The sequence below is a fragment of the Pteropus alecto genome, unplaced genomic scaffold (genome assembly GCF_000325575.1).
Source record: "Pteropus alecto unplaced genomic scaffold, ASM32557v1 scaffold106, whole genome shotgun sequence".
Classification (NCBI taxonomy): Eukaryota; Metazoa; Chordata; class Mammalia; order Chiroptera; family Pteropodidae; genus Pteropus; species Pteropus alecto.
Window position 1 is genome coordinate 167,136 of NW_006442103.1, and position 9,583 is coordinate 176,718.

General features: G+C 41.9%; 1 protein-coding gene across 1 annotated transcript in view; it reads right to left on the reverse strand.

The window, feature by feature from the left end:
* Window positions 1–2,186, reverse strand: part of LOC102893768 (T-cell surface glycoprotein CD1a) — an 85,441-nt gene extending 83,255 nt beyond the window's left edge. Inside the window, exon 1 of the mRNA XM_025052278.1 lies at window positions 2,104–2,186. The gene's annotated coding sequence lies outside the window, so the exon portion shown is untranslated. The remainder of the gene's footprint in view (window positions 1–2,103) is intronic.
* Window positions 2,187–9,583: the final 7,397 nt, after the last annotated feature.

Sequence of the window (9,583 nt, forward strand, 5' to 3'; positions counted from 1 at the left end):
AAAAATGATCACTGATTCCTTTTGTGGGCAAAACATGGCACAAATTAATTTTCAGTATTGGGAGGTATTCATACTTACACATTCCTGTGCTTAAAATAATATTTCTTGCCATTTAAAAAATGAATTCCACATTATGATTTATAAACATTGCTAAAAGGATTATAAAGCTCTCTGTAAAATGTAGGTTATATCAACTGTGACTGCATAGTGATAATCTGAACGCTTTCTGATGGTGCTCAGGTCCCTAGTCATTCTCTCTGGTCACCCACTTCCCTTTGTATGAAAGGGAATGAGTTTCATCTCTAATATTCTAGGCTCTCTATTCTATTTTTTTTTTTTAAAGTCTACAGCATCTGGTCTTCCTAGGTGGTCTCCCATCCAAGTACTAACCAGGCCCGACTCTGCTTAGTTTCTAAGATCAGACGAGATCAGGCACGTTCAGGGTAGCATTTTTTTTAATGCTGTAGACTTTTTTTTAATGCGAGGGAATATCTGTTCCATTAATACAGGATTCTACTTCCCAACACATATGAATGGGTCATTTCTGATTACTGTCTCCATGAGATTAACTTCTTAGACTCAGAGTTCTTGCACCACTAAATAGGCAGCAGCAGAAGTAAATCAATTTGGATGCAAGGATTCCATAATTGTGCAGCATTGAGCATGAAAGATATGTGAGTGATTCTAGTACAAGCAACGTGCACAAAACTGAGAGAATGCAGTTAATAGATATTTCTCACATAAAGATGAAGGTCAGGCATGGAGTATTCTCTATTTGTAAATCCCCTAGGGAAATGCCTGTTCCTGACACTGTTCCGGGTGTCAGGGTGACAAAACAGCAAGATACAAAACAAAGAGCTTGGGTCAGAAAAAGGAGAGAATGGAGTTTGAGAATGGGAAGAAGAGCATGGAACAAAGGGAGACGCGAAGAGGCAAAACACTTTGGAATAAACTGAGGGACGGGAATGAGCAGAGGAACACACAGGAATTCTGCAGAAGAGCCTGGTGCCATCCTGCACTTGTTGCTTATCTGTACGTTTGTCCTCACTGACTGGAGCCACAACATCTAGGTTGTTTGGGGCTAGTGTATCCCCAGCAGAGTCCACAGAGCCCTAAACAGTTGGTGAACTGCTCATAGTCAGCACTAAACAGTTTGTGGAGGTACAAGAAGAAAAGATTTGCTCTTGCTTCCTCTTCTTTCACCATATATCTCCTGACCTCTATAAAATCTAGTTTAGCTGTTTCTTTTTTTTCTCTCCAGTTTCTTTCATTTCTCCCACTCTGTCCTATAAATCAAGGCAGGTTTGGGCCCTCTATAGGATTACCAAACTATGGAGGTCAGAGACAAAGTGACTGGACCAAGAGTGGCCTAGCCACCTATGGTTAAGGATGGTCCATCAAAGAAGTGGAACCAGAAAAGAGGCAATGATCAGAAAAGAAAAAACTGAGCTTCAAAGCTGCTGAAGTGGGAGACTCAGATCTGCTTGAGCCTACGAACATTTGCTGTGGGATCCTTTTCCTGGGGTCCTTGGAATGACTCATGGGCCAGGATGTTAAAGGGGCTCTGTCGAGGGCTGCGACAAGACAAGGTACTCACGAGAAAAGAGGGATGGAGGAGGAATCAAGGACCGGCTACAAGGCAGCCGAGAAGGGGAACTTAAGACTAGTCCGAGCCAACTAGGAATAATAAAGAAAGGTCTGTAGATAACAAGGGATTTTATAAGGAGGGAAGCCTAAGGTATGGAACCAAATGAAGGTCCTTGAAGGAGAGACACAAAGAACGAAGTCTCACCGGAAACAGAAATGGCAGAACAACGCCACATCCACGCAGGTGCCTCACACCTGACTCTCCTGTGCAAGGGACTTCTCGCACAAGCCCAGACTTACTGGCCTCAAAGCTTTGTCTTGAAAAGTCTGGACCGCAACCTCCGAAACTACAACACCCACGGTGCCCCACGCGCAAGCCGAGATACCCAGTCTCCCCATTCTCACCAGCCAATAAACTTCCCCAATTTCCTCTGCTGCGGAAAGGCCACGAGGAGGGGGGCACTTCCGTGACTCGTTCAGTTTGACCCTCGGGGACTCCAAAGGCGCGATGCTTACAGCAAGACCGTACGGCGTTGGTCCTAGGCATAGGAAAGGATCTTCATGGCACGGCTTCCACTGACGGAACGCGGGCTGCAAAGTCAACCCACTCCTTTCAGGGCCCTCCCCCTCCTCTTCTGCGGAGGGCTGCGGACCTGCGGCGCGTGCGCACTGCTCCGCTTCTGACGTAGCGGGTCGCGGATCTGTGGCGCATGCGCACTTCCCCTAGTGTCGGGGTGGGCCCCATAACCGTGGCACTTGCACCCTTTCCCACATTCTCTGGGACCTTGGACTTGGAACACGTGTGCACCTTGAGAAAACCCGGACAGCTGTCACGGGGTTCTGTTTCCATTGCTATGTTCGAGGCATCGTATTTTGGATAAGGCTGTCCTTTTAACAAACCAGCTGTGGAGTAATTGGGCAAGTCACTTAAACATTGGGAGTTCGACCTCCTCATCTGTGAAACCGGGATGACACCTGAGTTGCGGCCGGCCCCCTCAAGCTGCTGAGAGGATTGTGTAGAAACGGTATTGCTGGTACCCACAAGGGGGCAGCAGTTTCCAGACCGAGCAGCCTCCCTAACTAAACACTGTGCCCCAGAGGAACAAAAGGCTGACCTGAGCATTGGTCCAGCATCCTAATGAAGTGAGGGCAGGATCTGGAAACAGGACAGCATTTCTGGAATCAGCTGGAAAGAGAATCTTCTTTGGCTTTTTCCTCTATCAGCAATTCCTGATAGTTCTCTTCCTAAATATCTTACAATCCGACCACTTTTCTCCATCCCTGCTGTCATTCACAGATAACCATTATTTCTTGCTAAAATGGATTCCCTGTCTCCAGTCCTCACCCTACTCCCTGTTAGGTCATTCTACAATGCAAATTTTATCATTAAAGCATATGGCTTCCCTTTGCCCCAAGAATAAAGTACAAACACCCTAAGGTTTCCACTAAATATCTTACAATCCAACCACTTTTCTCCATCCGTGCTGTCATTCACAGATAACCATTATTTCTTGCTAAAATGGATTCCCTGTCTCCAGTCCTCACCCTACTCCCTGTTAGGTCATTCTACAATGCAAATTTTATCATTAAAGCATATGGCTTCCCTTTGCCCCAAGAATAAAGTACAAACACCCTAAGGTTTCCATGGCCTGGCCTCTTCCAACTCCTCCAGCCTTCTCTCACTCTGTGTTCCAACTATCTTCAAATACTATCAGTTCCTTCACCACACCAGGCTGTCTCTTACCTCAAGGGCTCTTCGCAGATATAAACAATTTCATGAACACTCTGAACTCTGCTCAACACAATCTTGACATGGTTTTAACCAGTGTCTTCCACCATACTCTGTCAGTTCTCCCTTTCCAGCTCTGACAGATTCTTTAGCTTTCTGTTAACTTAGTTATTAAAAGTACAGACTAGGGTAGTCCACTTTAAAACTTCAATCTCATGTCAAATTTTAAACTCCTCGCTCAGTACCAGCCAGCCTTCGGCAGTGGGACTTGGTTTGGGGGAATTAGTGCATTCTGTTCTTTAATAGAAAGATCTCTCTCCCTATTTGAACTACTTTTTGAGTTGGGACCTGGAGGAAGGGTTGAGAGAAGAAGGGCAAAAAGCCCTTTTACTAGCTGGTTATATAATTGCAGTCGTCTGTTGGTTCTCTGCCTCAGGCTAAGCTAACTCATCATGGATACCTTCCATATGGAAGGTGCCCAAATGTTAACTCTTATGATCACATGGGTTGGTGTCCTTGGAACTCTCCCCATTGTATAATCCTCTGGTGGGAAATCTGCTCCAGCTTAACTATTTCCACAAGCCCTCAGGTCCTGCCCTTGGCAGTATAACTAAACTCTCTTGGCTGCCAGTTTTTTGTTGTTGTTGTTGTTGTTTTTTTTTTTTTTTTTTTTTGGAGTGGGGCAGTGGTGGTGGGGGTGGGGAAGATTAGCAAGATGACTTAAACCCTGCTGATTTCCACACTGTTTATTTGACTTACAGGAAATTCACACATCCTTGGTAAACCAAATTATAGGAGTGACATCTCTTTCCTTGTCAACCCTCCCTCTTTACTCCAATGATCATAGAGAATATATTCAGCAAGCTCATTAGAAGATACCCAACCAAGAACAGCGATGCTAGTCTCTCCTTGCCAACCCACCAGTTTTTATGAGTGGTTCTCTCGGAGGCCCCTTACTTGGAGGTGAGGACAAAATGCATAGCACTCAATCCTTTGGCTGGCAATAGACACATAACTCCATCAATCCCCTTTCTCTCTTCACCTCCACACCATCTTCTGTTTATTTCTTATGAAGGTAGAGGATGGGGTACTGGGGTATGGTTTGGTAGCAGAACTGACTTGCCACCTCTAGAAGATATCTTTCACTTTGGCGTCCTGACAATTCCAGGGTACCATATGTCCAACCTAATGTCCTGCAACACAAATACTGACTCCTTCGGGCAGAACATTTGATAGGTCTTTTTCCATTTTCTGTGACTAGCTCCTCTTTATCTTTTAGATAGATATCTTCACTACAAGGAAGAAATCCTAACACTGCCAAGCCTAAGGCAGGAAAATGATCTACCACTTCCAAAGCTCCTAGCACCTCTCTCATTATGTTCTAAATGACTCTTCAGAGTATTTCTTCCTCCATGAGACTAAGCCCCACAAGGGCTGAAATAATGTCAACTTTGGTCATCTCTGTACTCATAGTTCCTCACATACAGAAAGCACTCAGTACTTGTTGGTTAAGTACGTAAACAAATGATTCATATAGCTTTGGGGAAGAATCTGTGTGATTTGAAAAAGCCTAGGGTCCTTATAAAATTACCACTGTCCCTGCTGCCTCTACCTGCATGAGAACTATTGAGCTTTATTCTGCTTCACATATCAGATTATGTAGGTAGAATATCTTTGAAACATCTAAAGTTATGTATTAGAATCTGCACTTTTATAAATTGGTTTTATTTGATCAACCTACCCTGTAAGCATTTGCAAAGTTTGCAAAAGAGGTAATTGTGAGGTAGCCAAGGATGCGGTATTAACCTAAACTTTTTGTTCCAGTCCTCACATGTTCTGAATGCCTTTCCCAGTTGATGAAAAGTTTTACTGTCCAGTAGGAGCTCCCTTTCCACTATTTGACTGGAATTCAAGAGAAATTAATGGCTTCTCCTACTACTACAATACAGCCTCTGGATGTGGTATTTCTTCATTCATTTGTTCAACGAACTACTATTAACTGACCTAGGAGGGCTGTGGGAGCTTTCATGTGTGTCTAACTGTGGTTCTTCAGGTTAGTGGAAACAGAGTGTAAGATGAACAGCCTCCCCAAAGTAAGCATATTCCTATGCTCAGACACTAGGTAGAGTTCTTAGGAGCTAGAGCCGTTCATTCCTTCTCCCCTTCCCTCCCCCTTCACACCCCACAACAGAGCAGAAAGGAAAAGTGCTACAGATCCAAGGAAAAATGCCCCTTGGGCTTTAGAGCCCTGGGATAACTAAAACATGAATTCACCCAAAATATCATATTCACGTGTTCATCATACACACACACACACACACACACACACACACACACACACACACACACATATATATATATATACACACATACATATATATATATGGCAATTTTTATATGCAAGTTTCTGGGTATACTACAGTAAAAACACAATTCCTGCTCTCAAGTTACAATCTAGTGGGGGAGGCACTAAGAACTATGACAGAATTATGCATTTATAGCCTGAAGGTCGTGGAAGTCTGGGTCCTAAGGAAAATAAAACTGGCTTAGTCTTAAAGTAGTTGAGCAGAGAAGAGGGAGGAGAGAGATGTAGGATTGCAGGCAGAGTGCACACCAGGTATAAAGGCCAGGAGATAACAGAAGCAAACCCTTGCTGAGCTCTGACTCTATGCTGGACAATACTCCAAGAATGTGAGAAGTATTACCTCATTCGATTCTCACAACAATCTTTTGAAATATGTACCAAGATATACCCCATTTTATAGATGAAGAACCTGAGACATGTAAAGGTTAAGTAAATATATTGAACAAGATCACAGTAGACTTACTAAATAATAAAGTCAAGACTTAAACCAGGAAGTCTGAGTCCAGAGCCTCTGCCCTTCACCGCTTTGCTACCAGGTTCTTGAGGGCAAGGTAAGTTGTCTCTTGTAAAGAAGTATAAAATGCATGTGAAAAGCATAAGAAGAGACTAGGCTAGTAGATACGGAAGGACAACATGAATGAAGAGTGTATATACCATGTGATGGCATTTAGATTTCATCTTAAAGGTGACAGGGATGAAAATGATAGATTTTTAGGAGTGATGTAGTCTGATTTATTTATGTTTATTACTCTGTTAACATTGAGTAGCACAGATTATTAAAAAAAAAAAAAAAAGTAAGATTACTAGAGGTAAAAAGACTAATTGATAGACCATTACAGGGACCCAGGAAAGAACTGATATGGACCAAGAAATGAAAGTTTGAACAGTTGCTTAGTTTCCATTAGCAACTGTGGGGATAAGGAGGAGGAGATGGATGTGAGGGGTATTTCAGAAGTGAAATTGACAGTATATTGAAACTGAGCAAGGGCAGGAAGTCGGAAAGAAAAGAGCAATCTAGCATGACTCCCAGGTTTCTTATTTTGGTGGTAGGGTATAGAGAAAAAGCAGAATTGAATGGAAAGTTTAGAATGTATAAATGTGAGGGTCTGACATGCTTGTAGAATAGATGAAGTGTCAACTGGCAAGACATTGAATGGTTAGGTTTATGAATCTGGAGTAAGGAATGAGATCTGGGTAAAAGTATAGATTGGAAAGTCATTTTGCATATACGTTGTCATTGAAACCATGAGAATGGATGAGATAACCCAGGCAAGATTTCAGAACATAAAAGGAATGACTAAACCCAGGAGGAACATCAATATACAAAAGGGCAACTGGGTGCAAGAGGGTTAAGAAAAAGCAGCAAATTGTGCAGACATGCTACCACCAAAGCTAAGGATAGAAAAGAGTTTCAAGAAAAAATTGGTCAGTTCTGATATGTCAAGATAAAATTTGAAAATTGTTCATATATTCTGAATGATGAAGTTGTAGTTGGCCCTCGGGAAAACTAAATGAGTGGTGGCGATGGAAGCCAGATCAAAGTGGGTTTAGAATCAAGTAGGAGGGAGGAGATAGAGATGGCCCTTTTCAAGAAGCTCAGCTTTTATGGAAAGGAAAAAACACAGGATCAAGGGATTGTTTGCTTGTTTGTTTGTAAGAAAAGAGAGATTTAGTTTCCATTTGCATTAGCTTCCTATTGCTGCTGTAACAAATTACTACAAACTTAGTGACTTAAAACAACAAAAATTTCTTACAGTTCTGGAGATCAAAGGCTTAAAATCAGTTGGTAAGTCTGCATTCATTTTGGAGGTTCTAGAGGAGAGTCTATTTCCTTGCCTAGCTTCTAGTGGATGCCTGTATTTAGATTGTGGCCCCTTCTTCATCTTCAAAACCAGCAATTGTAGCATCTGACAATAGCTCTCACTCCCTCTCCCTCTCTTTTTCCCTCTGCTGTTGTCATATTGCCTCTGTCTGACTCGTCAAAGGACTCTTCTGATTACATTTGGCCGACCCAGATAATTAAGAGTAATTTCCCTACTTCAAAATCCTAAGCAGGTGATGTCAGAAACATGGTGGAGTGAGAGATGTTCCCAGATCTCTCCCCTTGAAACAACAATGAGCTGAACATCTAAAACACAACAGAAAACACCCAACCTGCACACAAGAACATCTAAGCGAGGGTTCTGTGAATAAGAGCTACCACAGGTTAGAACCCCAGGTGTTGGGCAGTAGACTGAGAGAAACAAAGAATCTGCTTCTCCCATTGGGAGCTTCCTGCAGGAGGAGGGGGAGGAGAAAAATTACAACGGGTTCCCTGAACAGCCCTACCTGAGAGAGCTGTGAGCTCCACACAGTGGCAGAGCCCAGGGTTCAAGGCAGAAAGCAGAGAAGTGGGGACTGCAGAAAAGCAACATTTGATTATTACCGCTACAAAACGCATGGCTGAGCTGCAGCCGCCATCCCCCAAACCAGAGGGCACCTACTCCCATACCTTCTAACACCGAACACAGCGGAGCCCCAGGGAAATCTAAGCAAACTCTACCAAAACTCTGGCTAACACTGACAAGGACTGAGACTGAGGGTAGCAAGTGTGATTGAATATTTATAAGAAAAAAAAGGCATTATTAAGACTTTATATAAAGAAGGGATCAAAGAAACTTAGACATTACCTACTGAAAACCAAAAGAAAAATACCTTTTTTGCAACAAGCTAAAGAGAGACCTTTATACAATAAATCTTCTTACTGGGGGAAAAAAAAAAAGCAAAATACACTTCCATTAATGCCCAGGCAGAGAAATTGTTCATTAAACACCATGAGGAATCAAGGTGACAAGGCAGCTCAAAATGAAAGAGAAAAATCTGTGGAAAATAAGCTTACAGACATAGAAATATGTGACTTAAATGACAGAGAATTCAGGATGATACTTCTAGAAAAACTCAGTGAGATCCGATACGATTCATATCAACAATTTTAGGAACTGAAAAAACAATTAGATGAGCAGAACGAGGTTTTTAGCAAGAAGATTGAAACCCTCAAAAAAAGAACCAAACTGAACCTCTGAAATGAACATACTGAAAGAGATAAAGAATGAAATAGCAAGCTTGGGCAATTGAGTCAACCAAATGGAGGAAAGAATTGGTGACATCGAAGACAGAAATCTAGAAATAAGTCAGAAGGAAGAAGAGAGAGACTGAGAATGAAAAATAATGAAAGAGAAATATAAGAACTAGCTGATACCATCAGGAGAGGAAATATAAGAAAAATGGACATTCTCGAGTGGGATGAAATACAGCAGAGATTAAAAAGCATTTTTAAACAAATGGTTGATGAGAATTTCCCAAATCAGAGTATTAAGCTGGAGCTTGGAATTCAAGAAGTCAAAAGAACACCCAATTATCTCAACCCAAAAAGGCCTTATCCAAGACACATTGTATTAAAATTATCAATAATGAGTGATAAAGAAAGAATTCTTAGGACAGCCAGGGGAAAGAAGATGGTAACCTATTAAGGAAAACCCATTAGATTATTGTTGGAGTTTTCAGCACAAACCTTAAAGCCAGAAAGGAGTGGAATCAAATATTCAAACTATTAAGTGAAAGGACCTACCAGCCAAGAATAATGTATCCAGGAAAACTCTCCTTTACATATGAAGAAGAAATAAAGACCTTTCCAGACATACAAAAATTGAGGGAATTCCACTATGAAGCCTGCATTACAGGAAATATTGAGAGAGGTCAGCTCAGCTAAACCAAAATGACCAAAGAATACATAACAATTAGTAAGGTAACTACCAAGCAGATAGAAGCAGAAGAGTGCAACCCTTATTAACAGCAGGGCTTTATAAGCTTAAAGAATAAGAAGAAATTTGCTATTGCAAGATAGTAATGAATGTTCAGCAAAC